This window comes from Mobula hypostoma, chromosome 5, assembly GCF_963921235.1.
Source record: "Mobula hypostoma chromosome 5, sMobHyp1.1, whole genome shotgun sequence".
In the NCBI taxonomy this organism is placed as follows: domain Eukaryota; kingdom Metazoa; phylum Chordata; class Chondrichthyes; order Myliobatiformes; family Myliobatidae; genus Mobula; species Mobula hypostoma.
In genome coordinates this window covers 116,512,996-116,539,141 of record NC_086101.1, presented here as the reverse complement: position 1 = coordinate 116,539,141, position 26,146 = coordinate 116,512,996, and the positions used below count along the sequence as shown (strand labels likewise).

At 47.6% G+C, this 26,146-nt stretch overlaps 4 non-coding genes across 4 annotated transcripts; 3 read left to right on the top strand and 1 right to left on the bottom strand.

The window, feature by feature from the left end:
- The first annotated feature begins 11,787 nt into the window (after positions 1-11,787).
- On the top strand, positions 11,788-11,860 carry trnak-cuu (transfer RNA lysine (anticodon CUU)). Its single transcript has one exon. It is a non-coding gene; the product is annotated as a tRNA-Lys (tRNA).
- A 7,812-nt stretch (positions 11,861-19,672) lies between these two features.
- trnak-cuu (transfer RNA lysine (anticodon CUU)) lies at positions 19,673-19,745 on the top strand. Its single transcript has one exon. It is a non-coding gene; the product is annotated as a tRNA-Lys (tRNA).
- A 3,433-nt stretch (positions 19,746-23,178) lies between these two features.
- trnak-cuu (transfer RNA lysine (anticodon CUU)) lies at positions 23,179-23,251 on the top strand. Its single transcript has one exon. It is a non-coding gene; the product is annotated as a tRNA-Lys (tRNA).
- Positions 23,252-25,680: 2,429 nt separating this feature from the next.
- trnak-cuu (transfer RNA lysine (anticodon CUU)) lies at positions 25,681-25,753 on the bottom strand. Its single transcript has one exon. It is a non-coding gene; the product is annotated as a tRNA-Lys (tRNA).
- Positions 25,754-26,146: the final 393 nt, after the last annotated feature.

Genomic DNA, 26,146 nt, shown 5'->3' with positions numbered 1-26,146 from the left:
CAAGGGTTAATTTACGCTCTGGTCGTTGATTGGCCCGTTGTTAGAAGTTTTTCTCCCATTGGTTAGCTTTCGCGCCCCGGTTTCCGCTTCAGGGCACCTTCCAGGGGTATAAGAACAATACGTGTAAAAGACTTTATAAGATTGAGGTTCCGACCAGTGCAGAATAACCTTTGGGAAAGTGCTGCATATCGGGGGAACCGTGCTCACACTTATCCAAGTACCTGTCTGTTGATTGTTTAATTTTGTAGTTGAGTAACTTGAGGAGACTTAACGAAGTACCTGCTGAGTTTTGAAGTGTTTCTGAATGTTTAGTGTCGTAGTTCTTTGTAACTTAGGGTGGCTTAGAAGAGGTGCTAGCTTGACTTGGATACCTGTTTTACTGTTTCACTCTTTGAAAATAAATGGTTAACGTGCGCACTCGCCCCGCTGCTGCCCCACTTACTGAATGTGCCTCGTCCCGGTAACATTTGGCGTCACGAACAGGATTCGTTGAGTGTAGCAGGAAGTTCAGGGGTAAGATCAAGTCCTCGTATGAGAAGTGCCGCGTCCCGGGGCCGACCGACAACAGCACTGGGTTTGGCAGTCTCGCTGGCAAGTCACAACACACCAGTGGATTGGTCCGATAAGTAAGATCGCCGGGTGAAGTTCGGACACCACATTGTGTCCATGTTTTACGGGACTGGGTTCCAGGACAAAAAGGGGAGCCAAAGGCGCTTTGTCTGGCTGCTCGGAGCCACCATAAGGCACCAGCATGAGACGATTGCACAGAAAGAGCAGGAGAGTGTGAGACTAAGGAACGAGTTGGAGGTGCTATGCCACCATGGAGAAAGCTGCCCAGTCGGCACAGACTCCAGGCCAGAGAGATAAAAGACAACTGTACAGAGATAGCCTGTTGGCTGGTGAAGATGCAGCAGTCAAAGGCTGCTGGTGGGCTAATTGGTGATTGGATCCCCGTAAGGTCCGATCCTTGATGCTGCAGGGAGATGAGGATAACTGGCTGGACGGGGAGGAGCACGTCCCTCTGACGCTCCCTCGTGATAGCCCTCCCCACTGCACAGGGCAAAGCGGTAACCACAAGTTCTCATACCTGGCCTCTCCGACTCTGGAAGAGAAGGAGGACCAGGGGCGTGTGCACCTGCGTACTATAGAGGAACCCGACTCCCTCCTCTACATCGGTGAAACCCGACGCAGATTGGGAGACTGCTTCGTCGAGCACCTCCGCTCCGTCCGCCACAACAGACAGGATATCCCGGTTGCTACCCACTTCAACTCTGCTTCACATTCCCATTCAGATATGTCCATACGTGGCCTCCGCTACTGCCATGATGAGGCTAAACTCAGGTTGGAGGAGCAACATCTCATATACCGTCTAGGTAGTCTCCAGCCCCTTGGTATGAACACAGAATTCTCCAACTTCCGGTAATTCCCTCCCCCTCCCTTCCCCTATCCCTATTTCACTCTGCCCCCTCCCCCAGCTGCCTATCACCTCCCTCATGGTTCCGCCTCCTTCTACTACCCATTGTGTTTTCCCCTATTCCTTCTTCACCTTTCCTGCCTATCACCTCTCTGCTTCCCCTCCCCAAACCCTTTATCTTTCCCCTTACTGGTTTTTCACCTGGAACCTACCAGCCTTCTCCTTCCCACCATCCCTCCACCTTCTTTATAGGGCCTCTGCCCCTTCCCTCTACAGTCCTGACGAAGGGTTCCGGCCCGAAACGTCGACATCTTTTCCACGGATGCTGCCCGACCTGCTGAGTTCCTCCAGCGTGTTGCGAGTGTTGCTTTGACCCCAGCGTCTGCAGATTATTTTGTGTTTACTATGGAGGAACTGGCTGGATTGAAGAATAGGTACCGGCAGAGGCCAGAGAGCCTTTGGCCACGTGTTTTTTGAGGATATGGGATGAGGGAGTGCAGCCTCATTGCGGCAGTAGAGGAGACCGATGGCCAATTAAAACTGGGAGATCCCTTTTTTTTCTGGTGGACAGAGCATAGGTGCTCGGCAAAGAGGTCTCCCAATCTGCATCGGGTCTGATTGATATATAGGACCACACTGGGAGCTCCAGATACAGTAAATAACCCCAACAGACTCACAGGTAAAGTGTCACCTCACCTGGAAAAACTGTTTAGGGCCCTGAATGGTAGTGAGGGAGAAGGTGTAGCAGCAGATGTCGCGCTTGTTCCACTTGCAAGGATAAGCGCCAGCAGGGAGATCAGTGAGGATGGACAAATGGAAAGTGATTCACGTAGGAGCGATCCCTGTGGAAAGCAGAAAGTGGTGGGGAGGGCAAGATGTGCTTGGTGGTGGGATCCTGTTGGAAATGATAGAAGCTACAGAGAATTACGCGCTGGGCGTGGAATCTGGTGTGGTGATATGTGAAACCTATCCCTGGTGGGGTGGGAGGTGAAGACAAGAGGAACCCTATCCCTGTTGGGGAGGTGGGCAGATGGGATGAGGGCAGACCTGCGCAAAATGGAAGAGATGTGGGTGAGGGAAACGTCGATGGTGGGGATGGGGAAGCCCCTTTCTTTGAAGAAGGAGGATGTCTCCTTCGTTCTGGAATGAAAAGCCTCATCCAGAGAGCAGATGTGGCAAAGACAGAGGAACTGGGAGAAAGGGATGGCATTTTTACAAGAGACAGAGTGCGAAGGGGTATAGTCCAAGTCGTTGTGAGAGTCAGTGGGTTTATAAAATGTATCAGTCGATAAGCTGTCTCCAGAGATAGAGATAGGGACAGAGAGACGGAGAAAAGGGAGTGAGGTGTCAATTCGTGGGCGGGTTTGCCTCCAGTTTCCACCATATTCCGGAGTCCTGGTGGTGGTGCCGTGCGATCGTGCTGACCAGGGGAACACAATTAAAGGGTTACAGCATTTGCCATCTATGTATGGGGTCCTGTGGGAGATTCAGTCGAACAAGAGTTCCCATTTTACTGGAGCTAAGGTCCAGCATTGGGCTGCGTAATCCAGCGTTGCATGCACATTTCACATTCCATGTTAGCTGCAGGATGCAGGGCTGATTGAACACATGAATGGGCTGTTGAAACCGCAAATAAAGATACTGTCTCCTACCCATATCCCTCAGGGGTGGCTGGGCGTGCTGCAGCAAGCAGTGGATCACCTGAGGTCTTGGCTGGCAAATCAGTCTGCGTCTCTGATAATCCCAGCCAGCAGTGTCAGACCCTCCAAGTTCAGAGGAGGCGGAATCGGGGAAGGTTTGGGTGCAAAAACCAGGGGGGTGGGGTGGGGACTGGGAATGACATATCTGGATACCCAGTGACTAACCAGGAGAGAGAAAGTTTGTCTCCCTACGTTTCAGAATGACAAAATGGTCGGGGTTGGCAGCACTGCAACAACACTGGCCTGTGGTGTGGTGGGGGTGGGGGAGGTCCTTTAACACATTACTGTGGATGGCCTATGACTATACAAACAGGACCAACGTGTCAAAATGCTGGATTTGTGTGAGGACTCCTGCCCACGCCAAAGAAGGACTGCATTAACACCAATTCCCTTTGATGGCAAAAAGACGGTTGGGGGGGATTTGTCCAGTTACTTGGGTTTTAGTGTTCTGCTTTGGGGAAGCCAGGAGGGGGTAGTCAATTGCAACCAACCTCGCCCCATTGTATAGTAACAACTTTAAAGAATCTTAGCCTTCGTGACCGCCGCTGGAGTAAGTGCTTTAAGGGCTGGGCATTTCCGTGTACAATTCGTTGAACACAAAGGCCCGGACTCTAAAAGTGATTCCCAAGCTGACAGGGAACGCTAAGGAATGTTAGTACAGACGATGTAACAGGTACAGAGCGAGCGTGAGCAGGAGGCGGTATCCTGGGACGGCGGGGTCTACACCGAAAGGTGCCGTGAAGCTGGGTGTTCCCTGCATTCCGAACGACACTTAATGGATATATGGCTCCCAGGCTACCCATGGCTTGCCATACAGGTGGTGCCATACATACAGTTCCTCAGCGTCCGAGATGAACACCCTGTTTACGAAGCTCAACATTGTAAGAGGGCTGTCACGGAGGCAGGAAGATTTGGGATGATAGCCTTTCCCCAGTATTGTTCCGGGAGCTGATACGTATGACCTCTGTGCGGGAGTCGCTGGCTATCAAGAAAGCCGTGACTCTCTAGCACACGAGTGTTGACCCATGTGTTGGCGAAGTGATGACTGTATGAATGGTTGTCTTATATTACACAGAAACATAGAAAACCTGTAGCACAATACAGACCCTTCGGCCCACAATGCTGTGCCGAACATGTACTTACTTTAGAAATTACCTAGGGTTACCCATAGCCCTCTATTTTTTCTAAGCTCCATGTACCTATCCAGGTGTCTCCTAAAGGACTCTGTTGTATCCGCCTCCACCACCGTCGCTGACAGCCCATTCCACGCACTCACCACTCTCTGCGTAAAAAAAAAACTTACCCCTGACATCCCGTCTGTACCTACTTTCAAGCAATTAGCTTGCACGGAGAGAAGGGTGCGCTTGTGCTGGTACCGATCAAGCGTGTTGCACTCGCACTCCTGGTCATCACTCATTGAGATGATCATATCCGGGGGTCAATGGATAAAATCAAACTAGTAAGGGGGTGGGCATTGGTGGCTTTTTGGGGTGATGGGAGTTTGGTGGATGACGAGTACACTGAGTAGTGATGGTTGGTCTTATAATACTGGAGTTCATACTTTTGCGTTTTGTATGTCGTCTGGTGGGGCATTCACAGGAATTAAGTTAGTTGTATGGGTCGTACGAGCACGGTGTTACGTCTTTCAAGGGGTGGGTCTTGTATGGAAGTTTAACTTATTTGCTGATTGAAAATTGTTCCGGAGGTCGGTCCCGCCGTGCTGGTTAACGATGGTAGCCGCCTTCCCATTGTTTAGCTACTGCAGCACCGGTTTCTGGTCGCAGGTCATGTGCTGCCATATCTGCAACTGGCTTCTGCTATTCGGGTGAGCACATGAGAGAGTCTTTCTCTCTTTTTAACCAGGCTGTGCGCCACGGGCAGCGCTGAAGAAATTCTTTGGAATTTGTGTTGCAGTTACTACGAGGAGGGTCTCGTGTTTCGGGTGCACACTGGTTAGGTGGTTGTTTATTGCTTGTTTACTCTTGTTGTGCAACTTGGAAAGATTGAACAGGTGTGTCGAGTGTTTAGTGTTGTAGTTTCTGTGGTTTGGCTGACTTGGATGAATGCTTGTTCCAGTTGTTTCACTGCTTGCTTGTGAATAAATACGTAGTAGCTATAGGTACTCACAGTCAGCGTGTGCTGTTTCATTTACCGACCCCGCGGATCTGCTTCCGTATAAAGTATGCTCAGTGGCCCTTTCCCAGCCGGGGGAGCCCCAGACCTTCCCTACCCATTGCGGTGCATTGGCGGAAAGCGAACGTGCAGCGATGGATGTTACAGGGCACCGAGGTAACTCCGACCATTGGCGGGGTCCCCGGTTACAATAGAGGATTTAGGGGATTCCCTCCCTACCCGGGAGGTCGCTCTGCAGGTGGTGTTACGAACCCATAGGTTTCATTTACTGTGGACTGTCACTTTAAAAGAGCGCTTCAGTGAGGCAGGACTTAAATGAAGCTGGGGATTTGGAACTCTGCTGTACCCACAAGGGTGGGTTGATTATCGATCCAGCGGACATCGAATGTGTGGCTGTCACTTCGTATACTCCATAGGAGTGGATTAAAGAATGTCCTGTGGGACCACTCGAAGTTAACCCTTGCCTGGGTATGTTCTGTGGTAACCCCTTGAAGACGACATCCCTGTGACAGATCACTCTGGTGGTGATTCGTATGTGGGTTTGGAACGGCTCGACAGAGGATCTTCGACAACTGATATTTATTAATTACCATCGTAGAACCTGTGGAATTCGACGTAATTGCCTTCTCTCTACATTTACCCTGGATTACAAATATCTCTCTCCTACCATTTATTCCGTGGATGAGCTGAACTTTCATACTTTACCATCTCAAGACTTTAAGCCTTGTTCCCCCGAACTCAATAGTTTGGGAGTTATATTTACACACACATATACATAACACTGTTAACTTCTGTTTATCTTGTTTAAGTTGCTATCGCAAACACGAGGAATTAGAGATTAATAAAAATAGTAGTTTTGACATCAAAACCAGACTGCAGTGTGAACTCTATTGCCGCTGGTTTGTTTCTAAAACGTTACGGTTCGTAACAGTGGCGATCAGACCAGGACAGTTGAGTCCCTACCCCTCTATCTTGGTGGCAGCATCTTCCGTGTGCATCCTGGGTATGAATGTGCTGAGGGGGGTGGTTCTCTGCAAACAGGTAAGGGTCGTTTTGCCTTTGTGGTGACCCAAGCAGAGATATCGGTGGGATTCGCCATTGTGGGCACTCTTGGTGGTCAGTGCCAAACCGTAATGGACCCTGGGAGGCACCAAAGAGATAGGGAGACTGTAAATGCCCTGAAACTTGAGGGAGTCATTTGCCCTGCCACCAGTCAATATGTGGAAAGTAAAATTCACCTATGACAATCTTATGTTTCTTGCAACAGTGCGATCTCTCTACAAATTTTCTCCTCTAAATTCTGCAGACTGTTGGGTGGTCTATAATATAGTGTTATTAGTGTGTTCATACCTTTCTTGTTACTCAGTTCTACCCATAAAGCCTCTTCACTAGATGATTTTTCCAGTCTGTCCTAATTGAACTCTGTTGTGACTTCGATTCTAATTCTGAACTGGCTTATTCCCTGGTGCCCAGGTAAAGGGTGTCCCAGATCAGATTCAGTGCATTTGAAAGAGGGAGGGTGAGCAGCCAAAAGTCTTGGTACTTATTGGCACCAATGGCCTAGATAGACAAGGTGAGGAGGGATTTTAGGGGGCGAGGTAAAAAGCTGAAAAGCAGGACATCTAGGGTAGGAATCTCTGGGTTGCTGCCTGTGCCACGTGCCAGTGAAGGTAAGAAAAGGATGATTTGGCAGGCGAACATGCAGCTGAGGAACCGGTGCGGGGGGCGGGGGGCAGGGGGCAGGGGGCAGGGGTTCAGATTTATGGATCACTGGAGCCTTTTCTGGGGAAGGTATGACCTGTACAAAAGGGACAGATTGCACCCGAACCTGAGAGGGGCCAATATCCTTGCAGGCAGGTTTGCTACAGCTGTTTGGGAGGATTTAAATTAATTTGGCAGGACGATGGGAACCAAGGTGTTAAGGCTGAGTTTGGGGTAATTGGTTTACAAACAGGCAGGGTGTACTGAAACTGCTGGCAAGGAGAGGCTAATGCTAGGGCAAAATTGCAGTGAACAGGATAATATGCAATGTAAAAGGGAACAATATTGAAAAGAGTGATGCGTACAGGATTGAAGGTGCTGTATCTAAATGCAGTATGCAGCGTAGGGTAGGTGAACTTGTCTCGCAGTTGCACAGTAGGATTATGACGTTTGGGCATCACTGAAACGTGGCTGAAATAAGATTATAGCAGGAAGCTTAATGTCAAACGTTTGTATTGAAAGGACAGGCAGGTAGGCAGAGGGGGTGGTGTGGCTCTGTTGGTTAAAAATGAAGTTTAATCATTAGAAAGGTGACATAGCGTCAGAAGGTTTTAAGCCGTTAGGCAAGAGCTAAGAAACTGCAAGAGTAAAAAGACTGATGGGACTTGTATACAGACTCCCAAACAGTAGAATCAGAATCACGTTTATTATTACCGACATGTGGTGTGAAATTTGTTAACTTAGCAGCAGCAGTCCAATACAATACATACTCTAGCAGAGAGAAAAAATAAAAATTATAATAAATAAACAAGTAAATCAATTACATAAATTAAATAGATTATTAAAAGTATATTTTTTAAAAAGTAAGGTAGTGTCCAAAGTTTCAATGTCCATTCAGAAATCGGATGGCAGAGGGGAAGAAGCTGTTCCTGAATCGCTGAGTGTGTGCCTTCAGGCTTCTGTACCTCCTACCTGATGGTAACAGTGAGAAAAGGACATGCACTGGGTGCTGGAGGTCCTTAATAATGGACGCTGCCTTTCTGAGATACCGCACCTTAAAGATGTCCTGGGTACTTTGTAGGCTAGTACCCAAGATGGAGCTGACTAGATTTACAACCTTCTGCGGTGGTCTACAAATTACAACAGGAGATAGGAAATGCATGGCAAAAGAGCAATGTTACAACAGTCATGGGGAATTTCAATATGGGAAAATCACGTTGGTGCTGGATTCCAACAGGGGGAATTTGTAGAATGCCTATGAGATGGCCTTTTACAGCAGCTCAAGGTAGAGCTCACTCAGAGATGAGCGATTCTGGATTGGGTGTTGTGCAGTGAACCAGAATTGATTAGAGAGCTAAAGGTAAACAAAACCTTAGGGGGACAGTGGTCATAATGTGTCAGAATTCACCCTGCAATTTGAGAGGGAGAATCTAAGGTCATATGTATCAGTATTACAGTGAAGTGAAGGGAATTACAGAGAGGAGCTGGCCAAAATTGATTGGAAAGGAACACCAGCAGGGCTGATGGCACAGCAGCAACGGCTGGAATTTCTGGGAGCAATTCAGAACGCACAGGATAGATACAGCCCAAAGGAGTATTCTAAAGGCAGGATGTCACAACTGTGGGTAACAAAGAGAAGTCAAAGCCAAAGAGAGGGCATAAAATAGAGCAAAAATTAGTGGGAATCTAAAGGAATGGGAAGCTTTAGAAACTCAACAGAAGGCAACTAAAAACATCACCCTCGTAGGGGACAATAATCTACCAACATTGCTGGGATGTGGAAGGAAACTGAGGGAAGGCTGTGCAAACTCCACACAAACAGCACTTATTTGGATCGATCCTGGGTCTGGATTTGTCAGGCAGCGGTTCTACCCATTGTGCCACTGTTCTGCTCACTGTAGCCCAGGGATATGGTGCTAATCAAACAAAGGTATATGTTGGTCCCTGCATTAAAAATGTCTAGTATTGAAGGTTCTCAACTCATAACCTCATACATTTATTTACCTCCATAGATGAAGAAGCCTGACATTGCTCGCGATTTCCACCATATGCAGAATCTGGTGTTTCCCGTCCTCAGTGCATTGCAATCCAGTGTACAGGATGTGAATTGAACTGTTCACCTCAAGCTGACAATCTATTCATTGTTCAGAGTTCAAAAAGTTAAGAGTAAATTGTACTATCAAAGTGCATATATGTCACCATATACAACTCTGAGATTCACTTTCCGGTGGGCATACTCCATAGAATTAATAACTATAACACAATCAATGAAAGATCTACCAGAGTGCAGAAGACAACAAACTGCAAATCCAAATATAAATAAATAGCAATAAATCACAGGAACATGAGATAAAAAGTGCTTAAAATGAGATCATTGGTTGTGGGAAGCATGCCAATGGACGGGCAAGTGAGTGTAGTTATCCCCTATTATTCGAGAGTCTGATGGTTGAGGGGTGGTAACTGTTCTTGATCCTGGTGGTGCGAGTCCTGAGTACATTCTACCTGATGGCAGCAGCGAGAGGAGAGCATGGCCTGGGTGATGGGGATCTCTGATGATTACTACTACTACTGCTACTACGTCGACTCAGGCCTAGCGGGCCGGCGTCGGGAGTTTTGCCTTACAAGGTGTGAAACGAAAGACTGTGTGGCGCACCACTCTTCACACAGACAGGTGGCCGTTGACTCACAAAGAGTTCATCCGCTCTTTGACAGGTTTTGTTTTTAGTCCTGCTGGGTGCCTACACACCCTCCTCCCTGGTTAACCGAAGTGCACCGGGTGGAGGGGTGTGTGCCGGTTGAGTCGCCGACAACCCGACCCGAGACAGGTGGTACTGGGCCACGTAGTACCAGTAGCAAGGCGAGGCCCTGACCTGACCATGATGATGGATGCTGCTTTCCTGCGACAGTATTTCATGTAGGTGTGCTCAGTGGTTGGGAGATGTGCTCAACTGGCAGCAGATGGCGCATAAGTTCTACACAGCCATTTCAGCTCCCGAGAAGCTGAGAAAACAATACAGAGAGGGATCCAAGCTCTCTGACGCCAGACCGTGCAAAGTTGGCAAGTGGGTACAGAAGCAGTTTGGAAGGCAAATGGCAGAGTGAAAGGGAGTTGGGAAGTTCCGATCCATTTGTTAATGGTGTTGGTGAGGTCATATCTGGAGTACAGGGAGCAGTTTTGGTCCCTTTATTTAACTTTGTATATCGGGGCACAGCACCATAGTGGTTTATACAACGATTTACAGTACAGGCGACCCGGGTTCAATTGCCGCCACTGCCGGTAAGGGTCGTTCTCTCCATGGCTGCAGTTTCCTTTCACAATTAAAGACTGCGGTTAATCGGTCAGGTCATTGTAAGTATTCCCGTGATTAGGCTCGGGTTAAATTGGGGGGTTGCTAGGCGACGCGGCTCGAAAGGTCGGAAGGGCCTGTTCTGCGCTGTATCCAGCATGGCGTGTCCTGTTGACTCTTATCAACTTTTATCACTGCACCGTGCTATGGCACCTGCTCTGCCTGTGCCCGGAAGAAACAGCGCACCAAAGCAGCCCCCCCTCCACGGACTCTGTCTATACTCGGTGCCTCAGCAAATTAGCCAACTCAAAGGCCCCTCCCACCCAACCATTCTCTCTTCTCCCCTCTCTCACTGGGCAGAAGATACAAAAGCCTTTGAGCACGTACCACCAGTACCAAGGACAGTGTCAACCCCATGTCTGGCAGTTCAGCCCTACCCAATCCCAAGCCTTCTGTGTCAGAGCGAATGTGTTTCGGGTAAGAATGTCACTGTGAGGTCTCTTGTCTGTTTCCACGGGTCGTGTGGAATTGGCGGCGTGACTGTGTGTGTGGAACCGCAAATACAAGAGATGGTGGAAATCTGGAGCAGCGCACACACAGTGCTGGAAGAACCCGGCCGGTCAAGCAACATCTATGGAAAGAAACAGCGACCTTTCATCAGGTCTGGAAAGGAAGGTGCAGAGAAGCAAAGATCACGGAGGGAAGGCAGCGAGGGTCTCACAGGACCTGAGTTGCTAGGAAAGATTGAATATTAGATAGGGTAAATGCAAGCAGGCTTTTTCCACTGAGGCTGGGTGGGACTGCAACCAGAGGTCATGGATTAAGGCTGAAAGGTGAAAAGTTCAAAGCGAACATTAGGGGAAACTACTCAGAGGGTGGTGAGAGTGTGAAATGGGCTGCCAACACAAGTGGTGTATGTGAACTTGATTACAACGTTTAAGAGAAGTTTAGATAGGCACATGGAAGGGCTATGGTTCCGGTGGGAGTAGGCAGTTTAAACGGTTCGGCGCGGGTTAGATGGGCCGAAGCGCCTGTTTCTGTGTTGTGCTTTTCTGACTCTAATTACTGTCGAGGAAAAGGAAATCGTTTTCGGGTTAGGCTTATATCGAAGAGACCACACAATGGCACAACACAACAAAAAGAAATTCTTCAGATGATGTATTCTTCGTAGAAGTTTCTGCGTGACGAGTGAGATTTTCGTGAATCTAACCGAGTTTGAGTATGCAATTATGTGTGAAAGGGCGACAGGGTAAGTGTAAATGTGTGTCCCAAGTGAGTGCTACAATCTCGCAGTTACCTATAGAAAATAGTAATAGGATTAATTCTTTCTCATCCTCTCCCGCTCTCTGTTCCTCTCTCCCTCGCACCCAGACGAGGACAAAAAAAGTTTAATGTTCTAAGTAAATTTAAGTGCATGTGTCATTCCGCGTCAGAGAGAGAAAGAGACTGTGTGTTGGTCTGCGCGCTTGCACGCAAAAAATATTGTGCACGTCAGCTGTTTAAACTTCAGTTAACCGTGAACTGAGATGACAGATTACAAAGCACTATCACAGCCCGGCTAGCTCAGTCGGTAGAGCATGAGACTCTTAATCTCAGGGTCGTGGGTTCGAGCCCCACGTTGGGCGATGCTTCATTTAAAGCACTTTAATTTAGTGGTTTTACACTCACCGCACATTCTTTGAGGAAGCACTAACTGTAACCATTGGTAACTGAACCGAAAGCATACAAAATACGAATACGGCACAATGAAAATCTGCAAATGCTAGAAATCCAGAGCTAACACACACAAAATGCTGGAGGAACTCAGGCAGCATGTATGAAAAAGAGTAGAGTCGACGTTTCATTTCATCGGGACTGGACTGGAGGGAAGGAAGAAACATATGGTGATAAAGAGCTACGAATTGAGCTATTGATTGGTGAAAGAGATTACTGGGCTGGAGAAGGGGAAAATATAATTTTAGGTCATTAGCGCTATATTAGGTCATTTTTAACCTCGGCCATTGGGTCAACCTATAGCCGTGGAAGTGATGACCCCCCCCCCCGCCCCCCGTTCGACTGTTTGTAGTAACTTATTTTTTATTCTTTCTGCTAATATTTATATCTTTGCACTTGTAATGCTACTGTGACACTGTAATTTCCTTTGGGATCAATCAATAAAGTATCTGTCTATCTGTATCAGAATCAGGTTTATTATCACCAGCATGTGACGTGCAATTTGTTAACTTAGCAGCAGTTCAATGCAATACATAATCTAGCAGAGAGAAAAAAATAAAATAACTAATAACAATATATCAATTACAAAATACAGTTGAAGTCAGAAGTTTACGTACACCTTAGCCAAATACATTTAAACTGAGTTTTTCACAATTCCTGACATATAATCCTAGAAAACATTCCCTGTCTTAGGTCAGTAAGGATCACTACTTTATTTTAAGAATGTGAAATGTCAAAATAATAGTAGAGAGAATGGTTTATTTCAGTTCTTATTTCTTTCATCACTTTCCCAGCGGGTCAGAAGTTTACATACACTTTGTTAGTATTTGGTAGCATTGCCTTTAAATTGTTTAACTTGGGTCAAACGTTTTGGGTTGCCTTCCACAAGCTTCTCACAGTAAGTTGCTGGAATTTTGTTCCATTGCTCCGGACAGAACTGGTGTAACTGAGTCAGGTTTGTAGGCCTCCTTGCTCACACATGCTTTTATACTTTATACTTTATTGTCACCAAACAATTGATACTAGAGCGTACAATCATCACAGTGATATTTGATCCTGCACTTCGCACTCCCTGGAGTACAAATCGATAGTAAATATTTAAAATTTAAATTATAAATCATAAATAGAAAATAGAAAAGGGAAAATAAGGTAGTGCAAAAAAAAACTGAGATGCAGGCCCAGATATTTGGAGGGTACGGCCCAGATCCGGGTCAGGATCCATTCAGCAGTCTTATCACAGTTGGAAAGAAGCTGTTCCCAAATCTGGCTGTATGAGTCTTCAAGCTCTTGAGCCTTCTCCCGGAGGGAAGAGGGACAAAAAGTGTGTTGGCTGGGTGGGTCATGTCCTTGATTATCCTGGCAGCACTGCTCTGACAGCGTGCGGTGTAGTGTGAGTCCAAGGACGGAAGATTGGTTTGTGTGATGTGCTGGGCTGTGTTCACGATTTTCTGCAGCTTCTTCCGGTCTTGGACAGGACAACTTCCATACCAGGTTGTGATGCACCCTAGAAGAATGCTTTCTACGGTGCATCTATAAAAATTATTGAGGGTTTTAGGGGGCAGACCAAATTTCTTTAGCTTTCTCAGGAAGTAAAGGCGCTGGTGGGCCTTCTTGGCAGTGGACTCTGCTAGGCTGGACCAAGTCAGGTCATTTGTGATATTGACCCCGAGGAACTTAAAGCTTTCGACTGTTTCACTTGCGCACCACCGATGTAAATGGGGTTTGCGGTTCGCTACTACTGCTACTTTTTCAGTTCTGCCCACAAATTTTCTATCGGATTGAGGTCAGACAATGATGTCAAGTCTGGTTCATCCTTGGGAGCAATTTCCAAACACCTGAAGGTACCACGTTCATCTGTACAAACAATAGTAAGCAAGCATAAACACCATGGGACCACGCGGCTGTCATTCCGCTCAGGAAGGAGACACATTCTGTCTTCTAGAGACGAATGTACTTTGGCGCAAAAAGTGCAAATCAATCCCAGAACAACAGCAAAGGACCTTGTGAAGATGCTGGAGGAAACAGGTAGACAAGTATCTATATCCACAGTAAAACGAGTCCTATATCGACATAACCTGAAAGGCTGCTCAGCAAGGAAGAAGCCACTGCTCCAAAACAGCCATAATAACGTCAGACTACAGTTTGCAAGTGCATATGGGGACAAAGATCTTACTTTTTGGAGAAATGTCCTCTGGTCTGATGAAACAAGAATTGAACTGTTTGGCCATAATGACCATCCTTATGTTTGGAGGAAAAAGGGTGAGGCTTGCAAGCCGAAGAACACCATCGCAACCGTGAAGCATGGGGGTGGCAGCATCATGTTGTGGGGGTGCTTTGCTACAGGAGGGACTGGTGCACTTCACAAAATAAATGGCATCATGAGGAAGGAAAATTATGTGGATATATTGAAGCAACTTCTCAAGACATCAGCCAGGAAGTTAAAGCTCAGTCGCAAATGGGTCTTCCAAATGGACAATGACCCTAAGCATACCTCCAAAGTTGTGGAAAATTGCTTAAGGACAACAAAGTCAAGGTATTGGAGTGGCCATCACAAAACCCTGACCTCAATCCGATAGAAAATTTGTGGGCAGAACTGAAAAAGCGTGTGTGAGCAAGGAGGCCTACAAACCTGACTCAGTTACACCAGTTCTGTCCGGAGGAATGGAACAAAATTCCAGCAACTTACTGTGAGAGGCTTGTGGACGGCACCCAAAACGTTTGACCCAAGTTAAACAATTTAAAGGCAATGCTACCAAATACTAACAAAGTGTATGTAAACTTCTGACCCACTGGGAAAGTGATGAAAGAAACAAAAGCTGAAATAAATCATTCTCTCTACTATTATTCTGACATTTCACATTCTTAAAATAAAGTAGTGATCCTAACTGACAGGGAACGTTTTCTAGAATTAAATGTCAGGAATTGTGAAAAACTGAGTTTAAATGTATTTGGCTAAGGTGTATGTAAACTTCTGACTTCAACTGTATGTATATTGAATAGATTTTTTAAAGTGCAAAAAACAGAAATACTGTACATTTTATAAAGTGAGATAACGTCCAAGGGTTCAATGTCTATTTAGGAATCGGATGTCAGAGGGGAAGAAGGGTAAGATGAAGGAAAACATACCAATCCTCATAGAATCGCTGAGTGTGTGCCTTCAGGCTTCTGTACCTCCTACCTGATGGTAACAGTGAGAAAAGGGCATGTTCTGGGTGCTGGGGGTCCTTAATAATAGACGCTGCCTTTCTGAGACACCGCTCCTTGAAGATGTCCTGGGTACTTTGTAGGCTAGTGCACAAGATGGAGCCGAATAAATTTACAACCTTCTGCAGCTTCTTTCGGTCCTGTGCAGTAGCCACCACCATCCCCCCTCCCCCACACCAGACAGTGATGCAGCCTGTCAGAATGCTCTCCACGGCACATCTACAGAAGTTTTTGAGTATATTTGTCGACATGCCAAATCTATTCAAATTCCTTATGAAGTATAGCCACTGTCTTGCCTTCTTTATAACTACATCGATATGCTACGACCACGTTAGATCCTCAGAGGTCTTGTCACCCAGGAACTTGAAACTGCTCACTCTCTTCACTTCTGATCCCCTCTATCAGGATTGGTAAGTGTTCCTTCGTCTTACCCTTCCTGACGTCCACAATCAGCTCTTTCGCCGTACAGACATTGAGTTGCCAGGTTGTTGCTGTGGCACCACTCCACTAGTTGGCATATCTCACTCCCATACGCCCTCTCGTCACCACCTGAGATTCTACCAACAATGGTTGTATCATCAGCAAATTTATAGATGGTATTTGAGCTATGCCCAGCCACACAGTCAGGGGTATAGAGAGAGTAGAGCAGTGTACTAAGCACACACCCTGAGGTGCACCAGTGTTGATTGTCAGTGAGGAGGAGATATTATCACCAATCTGCACAGATTGTGGTCTTCTGGTTAGGAAGTCAAGGATCCAATTACAGAGGGAAGCACAGAGGCCCAGGTTCTGCAACTTCTCAATCAGGATCGTTGGAATGATGGCATTAAATGCTGAGCTATAGTCGATGAACAGCATCCTGACGTAGGTGTTCGTGTTGTCTAGGTGGTCTAAAGCCGTTTGAAGAGCCATTGAGATTGTGTCTGCCGTTGACGTATTGAGGCAACAGGCAAACTGGAATGGGTCCAGGTCCTTGCTGAGGCAGGAGTTCAGTCCAGTCATGACCAACCTCTGAAAGCATTTCATCACTGTTGATGTGAGTGCTACCAGGCGATAGTCATTAAGGCAGCCCACATTATTCTTCTTAGGCACTGGTATAATTGTTGCCTTTTTGAAGCAAGTGGCAACTCCGCCCGTAGCTGTGAGAGGTTGAAGGTGTCCTTGAATACCCCCACTAGTTGGTTGGCACAGGTTTTCAGAGCCTTATCAGGTACACCATAGGGACCTTCCTCCTTGCGAGGGTTCACTATCTTTAAAGACAGTTTAACAGAGACAGAGGTCACAGGGTCATCAGGTGCAGCAGGGATTCTCCGCCGGATCTATGCTTTCAGTCGCCAGTCCTTTGACTTTCTCGTGTCCTGCAAAGATCGAAAGATCCCCATCTACAGACAACAGGACCTGCCGTCTCCAACGCCGACAGGCACAAATGTCTCCGGACTGCAATCCCTGCTGGCGATCTCAACGGCTCTAACGATCCCGAGCAGATTGAAAATCCGGATTCCAAAAATAGGAAATCTGCAGATGCTGGAAATCCCAGCAACACACACAAAATGTTTCCCCAAACAGTCCTTCCAGGTGAGGCGAAACTTCACCTGTGAGACTGTTGGGGTCAAATACCGTGTCCGCTGCTCCCGTTGTGGCCTCCTGTATAGCAGTGAGACCCAACGTAGATCGGGAGACCGCTTCGTCCGCCAGAAAAAGCGGGATCTCCCAGTAGCCACCCATTTTAATTCCACTTCTATTCCATCTTCGGATATGTCAATCCATGGCCTCCTCTACTGTCGCGATAAGGCCACACTCAAGTTGTAGGAACAACACCTTGCATTCTGTCTGGGTAGCGTCCAAGCCTCCAATCTTGTTGCATGAACATCGATTTCTCGAACTTCCGGTAATAGCCCCGCACCCGCCCCCCCCCGCCTCACCATTCCCCATCATCTTTTTCCCTCTATCACCTTATCACCTTGTTTGCCCATCGCCTCCCTCTCCTCTCCCCCTTTTCTTTCTTCCATCACTTTCCGTCCTCTTTCATTAGACTCCACCTTCTCCAGCCCTGTATCTCTTTCACCAGTCAACTTCCCAGCTCTTTACTTCATCCCTCCTCCTCCCGGTTTTACCCGTCATCGTGTGTTTCTCTTTCCCCTCCCCCGCCACCCTTTAAATCTACTCCTCGATTTTTTTTTACGCCAGTCCTGCCGAAGGGTCTCGGGCCGAAACGTGGTTTCTCTATAGATGCCGCCTTGCCTGCTGAGTTTCTCCAACATTTTGAGTGTGTTGCTTGAAAATCCGGACTCCATCGCCATCAATGCGGGTTCCAACGACCTCGGACACGTTTAAAGTGCCGACTGCGCAACCTCCAACTCCGACTCCAGCCTTGACCAACAGCACCACCAGCCTGGACTTTACGTGCCGCCGCTGGAACCCCACGTCTCCACCATTTCCCCCACCACCACTCTGCAATCCCGTGTCTCTCGGGTCCCACCGCCAGCTCTTGGGTCCTCGGAGACTCCATCTTCCTCTCACCCAACCTTCCCTGAACACCGAACCTCCCTTCTCCTCTGACACTATCAGCCCCCTTCAGCTCTCTGATCCCAGCTCTCATCCGTGGCAGGTCTCCACTGTTTCCTCCGACCTTCCCCTCTCTGAGGCAGAACGTTTTATCCACTGCGAGTGCCACACCTTCGTCCCCCAGCACCTACACCTCAGTGAGTCCCGCGCCGCCTCGACGCTGAGCTTTTCTTCTGCCGCCTCCGTCTCCTGGCCTACTTCTTTGGCAAGGGCTCTCCAACCCATACCGATGACCCCTTCTCCCGTCTTCAACCACCACCTCCCTCTTCCTGGACACCCGGCTCTGGTCTTCTGCCTGCTCCGGGTCTTTTCATTGCCAACTGCCGACAGGACACCAACAGTCTCGACTTCAACACTCCTCTCTCCAATTCCAACCTCATCCCTTACGCTCAGCTCTCCACTCGCTCCGCACTAATCCTAACCTCATCATCAAACCCGCAGACAAAGGTGGTGCTGTAGTAGTCTGGCGGACTGACCTCTACCTTGCTGAGGCCCAGCGACAACTGTCAGACACGTTCTCTTACTTACTCCTCGAACAAAACCCCACTAAGGAGCACCAGGCCATTGTCTCCCACACCATCACGGACCTTATTGACTCTGGGGATCTCCCATCCACTGTCCCCAAGCTCATAGTTCCCTCATACCGTACCTCCCGTTTCTACCTCCCACCTAAGATCCACAAACCTGCTTTTCCGGGTGGACCTATTGTTTCTGCTCGTTCCTGCTCCGCTCAACTCATATCCGCATATCTCGACTTGGTTTTATCACCTCCGTATCCCTTTCTACTTACACCCCGTCTACACGGTCTGGATCTTTTCAATGATTTCAGGTTCCCTGGCCCTCATCTTCTTATTTTCACCATGGATGTCCCGTCCCTACACACCTCCATCCCCCACCAAGAAAGCCTCAAAGTTCCCCGTTTCTTTCTGGACACCAGACCCAACCAGTTTCCCTCCACCACCAATCTCCTCCGTCTCGCTGAGTTGTCCTCACTCTTAATAATTTCTCCTTTGGCTCCTCCCACTTCCTTCAAACTAAAGGTGCAGCCCCCGGTACTCGCATGGGTCGCGGCTATGCCTGCCGAATCCATGTGTCAAGCCCACACCGACATCATCACTGGCTTGGACGCAATACTGGCGCCCTTCCGCACGTAGTTCCCGGTCGTCACAGACATTCCTGTCTGGGGCCGTTGGTGTTTCTACACAAGGCCGTGGCCGCGATGAAACCAGTCAGGACACTCTCCACTGTATGTCTATAGAAGTTTGTCAAAGTTCAGATGATATGCTGACTCTGCGCAAGCTTCTAAGAAAGTGGAGGCACGCAGCCGCGCCTTCTTTGTAAAGGCTTCACGCTGGTCCCAGTTCAGATCCTGTATACAATCAAAGTTTAAAACCGCCTCCAAGTCCTCTGGTTTCCGGAGGCGCAGCCAATGATCCCGCTGATCAAAACCCGGGAGAAACTGCCGCGGGCTTTGAGAATGAACGCAGTTGCCGAGGAAAAAGGCGAGGGGCGACACGGCCGCTGGCACCAGCGATCTCACGTGCTCTGTGCCGAGTTTCCGCTGCTGAGACCCGCCGTCAGCTTGAGCTGAGCGGGGACTTGACATCACCGGTGCGGTGACGGATTCGAGCTGTGGGTCCCTGAGCGCGACCGTCCACCTTGTTCTTCTTCCCCCGCCCCGACCTTCTTGTTCGGCTTCTTCCACCTTCCTTTCCAGTCGTGATGAGGGCCTCGGCCCGAAACTTTAACTGTTTATTCCCCTCCTGCCCAGCTGAGTTCCTTCAACAGCTTGCGTGTGTTGCATCTGCCGACATTCTGCTATGTTAAAGGCTTAATTGTTTTTTCCAGTTCCCTTTCACATCAGACGCTCGATTTGGTCTCTAAAACAGTCAAAATATTTAACCATTTCCCACCCCGCACAGGGACAAGAAATTACGAAGCACTGCGTTGTCACAGCCCGGCTAGCTCAGTCGGTAGAGCATGAGACTCTTAATCTCAGGGTCGTGGGTTCGAGCCCCACGTTGGGCGCGGTTCTTTTTAATTATTGCCTGCTGATTCCCGACCTTATCAGAAACACCCGTCCCCAAAGCCCGAGGTGACTTCTCAGCCGCGGGATCACTGGAAACGCCTCCAGGTATCAGAGGACTGGCAGCTGTTTTATGAGAAAAGCGTTTTCCTTTGCAGTTTCCAGTTCAGTGTGTTTCCCCAGTCGCGTTCTGTCCGGCTCTGTGTGCGTGTGTCCTCTATGTGTGTCTGAGTGTCTCTATCTGTTTGTGTATGTGTGAGACAGAGAAAATTTCCTGCCCCGCACTGAGACAAGAAACCCGGAAGTGGTTCCCTCTCACTGCTCAGTCACCTCTGTCGGTAAAGCATGAGACTTTTAATCTCAAGGTCCTTGGTTCGAGTCCCACGTTAAATGTTAATATTTTAAGCAAGAAAACTTTTTTTATTTCCATCTTTTACAGTCTCAAAATAACAAAAAAGGAAAAGGGCCAGAAGCAAAAGTTTGGGCACCCTGCATAGCAGTACTTAGTAACACTCCCTTCGGCAAGTATCACAGCTTGTAAACGCTTTCTGTAGCCAGCTAAGCGTCTTTCAATCAACACCCATAAAAGTTGCCGGTGAACGCAGCAGGCCAGGCAGCATCTCTAGGAAGAGGTACAGTCGACATTTCGGGCCCAGACCCTTCGTCAGGACTAACTAAAAGAAGAGCTAGTAAGAGATTTGAAAGTGGGAGGGGGGAGGAGATCCAAAATGATAGAAGACAGGAGGGGGAGGGATGGAGCCAAGAGCTGGACAGTTGATAGGCAAAAGGGATACGAGAGGATCATGAGACAGGAGGCCCAGGGAGAAGGAAAAGGGGGAGGGGGACCCAGAGGTTGGACAAGGGGTATAGTGAGAGGGACAGAGGGAGTAAAAGGAGAGAGAGAAAAAGAATATATATATATATATATATATATATATATATAATAAATAACGGATGGGGTAAGAGGGGGAGGTGGGGCATTAACGGAAGTTAGAGAAATCAATGTTCATGCCATCAGTTTGGAGGCTACCCAGATGGAACATAAGGTGTTGTTCCTCCAACCTGAGTGTGGCTTCATCTTGACAGTAGAGGAGGCCGTGGATAGACATATCAGAATGAGAATGAGATGTGGAAATTAAAATGTGTGGCCACTGGGAGATCCTGCTTTCTCTGGCGTACAGAGCGTAGGTGTTCAGCGAAACGGTCTCCCAGTCTGCGTCGGGTCTCGCCAATATATAGAAGGCCCCATCGGGAGCACTGGACGCACTATATCACCCCAGCCGACTCACAAGTGAGGTGTCGCCTCGCCCGGAAGGACTGTTTGGGGGATTTTCGCCCATTCTTCCTTGCAAAAGGCTTCTAGTTCTGTAAGATTCTTGGGCCGTCTTGCATGCACTGCTCTTTTGAGGTCTATTCACAGATTCTCGATGATGTTTAGGTCAGGGGACTGTGAGGGCCATGGCAAAACCTTCAGCTTGCGCCCCTGTGTGTGTAGTCCACTGTGGATTTTTATTACCCTGTCGTAGAAGCCATCCTCTTTTAATCTTCGGCTTTTTTTTTAACAGACAATGTGATGTTTGCTTCCAGAATTTGCTGGTATTTAATTAAATACCAGTTCTAAAGTTCTATTTTAACTTCATCAGTCCACAGGACTTGTTTCCAAAATGCATCAGGCTTGTTTAGATGTTCCTTTGAACCTTTTGAATAGAAGTTCTTGGCCACAATGAGCAAACGTATGTTTGGAGAAAAAAAGAGTGCAGAATTTCATGAAAAGAACACCTCTCCAACTGTTAAGCACAGGGGTGGATGGATCATGCTTTGGGCTTGTGTTGCAGCCAGTGGCACGGGGAACATTTACTGATAGAGGGAAGAATTAATTCAATTAAATACCAGCAAATTCTGGAAGCAAACTTCACACCGTCTGTAAAAAAAGCCGAAGATGAAAAGAGGATGGCTTCTACAACAGGATAATGCTTCTACAACACACCTCAAAATCCACAATGGACTACCTCAAGAGGCGCAAGCTGAAGGTTTTGCCATGGCCCTCACAGTCCCCTGACCTAAACATCATCGAGAATCTGTTGATAGGCCTCAAAAGAGCAGTGCATGCAAGACAGCCCAAGAATCTCACAGAACTAGAAGTCTTTTGCAAGGAAGAATGGGCGAAAATCCCCCAAACAAGAGTTGAAAGACTCTTAGCTGGCTACAGAAAGCGTTTACAAGCTGCGATACTTGCCAAAGGGGGTGTTACTAAGTACTGACCATGCAGAGTGCCCAAACTTTTGCTTCAGGCCCTTTTCCTTTTTTGTTATTTTGAAACTGTAAAAGATGGACATTAAAAAGTTTTCTTGCTTAAACTATTAAAGAAATGTGTCATCTTTAACTTTATGCCTTTTGGAAATCAGTTCATCTTTTACTCGCTTAGCTATTCACAGTAACAGAAATTTTGACTGGGGGGGGGTGTGCCCAAATTTTTGCATGCCACTGTAAATACCCTGAGATCCATTGTCTTGCAGACATTCACAGCGGAACATAGAAGCAATGAAATCGCTACACACACAAAGACAGAATGTGTGTGTGTGCAAAAGACGACAAACTCCGCAAATGCAAAAAAGCAAATAGATAGGTAGATAGATAGATTGATAAATAGATAGTTACATAAATTGATAGAGATAGAGAGAAAGAGATAATACTGATAACATAAGTAGTAATGTCCCTTGAAGTGAGCCCATAGGTTGCGGAATCAGTTCAGTGTTGAGGTGAGTGAAATTATCAACACCGGTTCAGGTGTCTGATGGTTGAGGGGTAATAACTGTTCCTGACCCTGGTGCTGGTGGTGTGGGGCCTAATGTTCCTGTACCTCCTTTTTGTTTTCCCCCTCCCCCTTCCCCCGTTCACCGGTCAGGATACTCTCCACTGCACATCTATAGAAGATTGTCAATGTTTTGTATGACATTCCGAATCTGCGCAAACTTCTAAGAAAGTTGAGGTACTGCCGCTCTTTCTTTGTAAAGACACATACGTGCTGGTCCCAGAACAAATCCCAAAACTGTACCGCCTACAAATCCTCTGGTTTCCGGAGGCCCTTCCACTAATCCCGCTACTCAAAAACTGGGAGAAACTGCCTCGGGCTTTGAGAACGAGCGGAGTTGCCTGGAAAACGGGAGTGGGGCGACCTGGCTGCGGGAACCGGCGATCTCAAGTGTTCTGTGCCGAGGTTCTGCTGCTGAGACCCGCTGTCAGCTTGAACTGAGCGAGGTTGATAGCACTGGTGCTGCGCGGGTTAAGAGCTGTGGCTCCCGGCTGGCTTTTATGGTTACTTTCTGTTCCCTTTCACAGCCGACGCTAGATCCGGGCTTCAAAATGTACAGAACAATTTAACCATTTCCTGCCCTCCCACTGAGACAGGGAACTTAGAAATACGTTATTGCAACAGCCCGGCTAGCTCAGTCGGTAGAGCATGAGACTCTTAATCTCAGGGTCGTGGGTTCGAGCCCCACGTTGGGCGGAGCTATCTTTAATTTTTCTCTGCTGATTGCCGATCTTCTCATGCCGTGTCTGTCGGGAATTACACTCGTTCCCAAGCCCGTGGCAGCTTCCGAGGACTGAAATCTTCGAAAGCACTTCCATAAACCAGAAAACTGATTCAGTGGTTTTATGGGAAATACTCTGCCCTTTCCAATATGTCACATTTAGTTCCCAGTATCTCCCCAGTCGCGCCCTTCGGCAATAAGCGCGCGTGTGTGTGTGTGTGTGTGTGTGTGTGTGTGTGACAGAGAGAGAGAGAGAGTGAGAGAGAGAGAGTGTGACCGCAGTGCAGATTCGAGCCCCGGGATGAAACACTATTCCGGACGGTGCAATATCACTCACTGTTACAACGTTCAAGGTCAAAGTAAATGTATTATCGAAGTACATATAAGCCAGCATATTCTACTATATACTGCCAAAGTACCATAAACAAACCTGAGATTTATTTTTGCGGGCATTCACAACAAGTACAAGAAACACAATAGAAGCAATGAAAAACCGCACTAACAGTACGGTTAAACACCAATGTGTAAATTGTGCAAGCACAACAATGAAAAATAATAGCAATAATAATAGATAAATAATCAATAAATACAGAGAAGTGAACCTGTAGTTTGTGGAATCGGTTCATTATTATTCCCTCTGGTTCAAGATTGAGGGGTAATAATTGTTCCTGGACCTGGTGGTGTGGATCCTGAGGCTCCTGTATTTTCCTCCTGATGACAGCAGAGAGAAGGGAGCATGACGTGGGTGGGGGTCGCTGATGATGGATGCTGCTTTCCCGCAACAGCATTTCAAGTAGATGTGCTCAATAGTGGGGAAGGCTTTGCCCGTGATGGACTGGGCTGTATCCAATGCATTTCTGTAGCCTCATACCAGGCTGTGATACGAACAACAAAATGCACTCTCCACGGTGTATCTGTAGACGTTTGTCAGAGTTTTAGATGACATTCTGAATGCTCGAAAACCTCTAAGAAAATAGCCGTACTGTCTTTGTAATGACACGTACATGCTGGTCCTAGGACAGATCCTCTGAAATTAAAGTTGTTGACCCTCTCCATCTCTGATTCCCTGATGAGGACAGGCTCATGGGCCGCTGGTTCCCTCCTCTTATAGTCAATAATCAGCTCTTTGGTCTTGCTGGCACTGAGTGGGAGATTGTTGTTGTTGTTGCTGCGACACTCGGTGGGAGTTTTCAATCCCCCTCTCTTCTTTTTGCTGATTCGTCACCGCTTCTGATTCGGCCAATGACAGTGGTGTCGTCAACAAACTTAAACCCGGCAATGGAACTGTGCTTAGACTCGCAGTCGTACGTACAAAGCGAGCAGAGCAGGGGGCCAAGAACTCAGCCTTGTGTACACCTGTGCAGGTGGAGATCGTGGAGAAGGTGCAGTCACCAATTCGAACTGACTGGGATCTTCGTATGAGGAGGTCACCACTCCACTCCCTTTGCAATTTTTGCTCATTTCTTTTACAATTCCTGTTAAAACATTGTTTACATTTACATTATTTATCATTATATTGTAATTTGTCCTTTACTGTGTCTATTGTCTTGTGTATTAATTATTGTACTGTCTTGAACTGTTTTGTGGACATTATGTAGCCCCGTGTAGGCCTGAAGTCTAATGTAGTTTTATGTTGTTTCACGTAGTCTAGTGTAGTTTTGTGTTGTTTCCTGTAGCACCATAGTCCTGAAGGATCGTTGTTTCGTCTACCAGCAGTTATGGTTGAAACGACAATAAAAGCGACTTGACTTGACTTGGGATCGAGGATCAAGTTGCACAGGTAGGAATTGAGGCCTAGATCTTGGAGCTTATTGATTCGTTTTGAGGGGATGATAGTATTGGATACCGAGCTGTAGTCAGTGAAGAGTATCCCGATGTATGCATCCTCACAGTCCAGGACTGGGTGACGAACCATCGAGATGACAGCTAATGCGGACTTATTACTCCGGTACGCAAAATGGAACGGATCCAAGTAGCTTCTCCGGCGCAGCTGATACGTTTCAACACCAACCATTCAAAGCACTCCGTCACAGTGAACGACAGAGGCAAATTACCAGGTTCTTCTTGAGAACCGGTATGACTGAAGCAAGCGGTTAAAGATATCGGTGAGCACTCCAGCCTGTTGATCAGCACAGGTCTCTAGTACTCGGCCAGGTACGGCATCTGGGCCGGATGCTTTCCGTGGGTTCACCCTCCGAGGAGGACAGCCAGATGATCGTATTTCCCGAAATGCGGTCTAGCATTCCGAAGGCGAGACTTCGTGTCCCTGCATCAATACTGGGAAGGAGGGGAGAAAAGGTCGTGGGGAGCGGATCGGGGCGATTGATCTTAGAAAAGGATCGGGCATGTTGTTTTCTGAGCGAGAGGTGAGCGAGTTGAAACAAGCATTAAAGTTAAATAGGAGCGCCCAACGTGGGGCTCGAACCCACGACCCTGAGATTAAGAGTCTCATGCTCTACCGACTGAGCTAGCCGGGCTGTTGGAGCGAGTCGTTTCGTAGATTCTTATCGCAGTGCGAAGGCGTGGGGATGATTGTTTAATTTATTTGTAAGTTTCAGAGGCCTGGTACAGTCGTCTGTTGCGAAATGGTACGAGAAAAAATAATACAATCATAAACACAAGAAATTCTGCAGCTGCTGGAAATCCAGAACAACACACACAAAATGCTGGAGAAACTCAACAGGTCCGGCAGCAAATATGGAAAAGAGTACAGTGGATGTTTCGGGTCGAGACCCTTTATCAGGACCGGAAAGGAACGGAGGAAAAAGCCAGAATAAGAAGGCAGAGGTAGAAGCGAGAAGGTCGCGCCCAGGGACTACAGCTCCGAATCCGCACCACAACGGTGCTGTCAGGTCCCCGCTCAGGTCAAA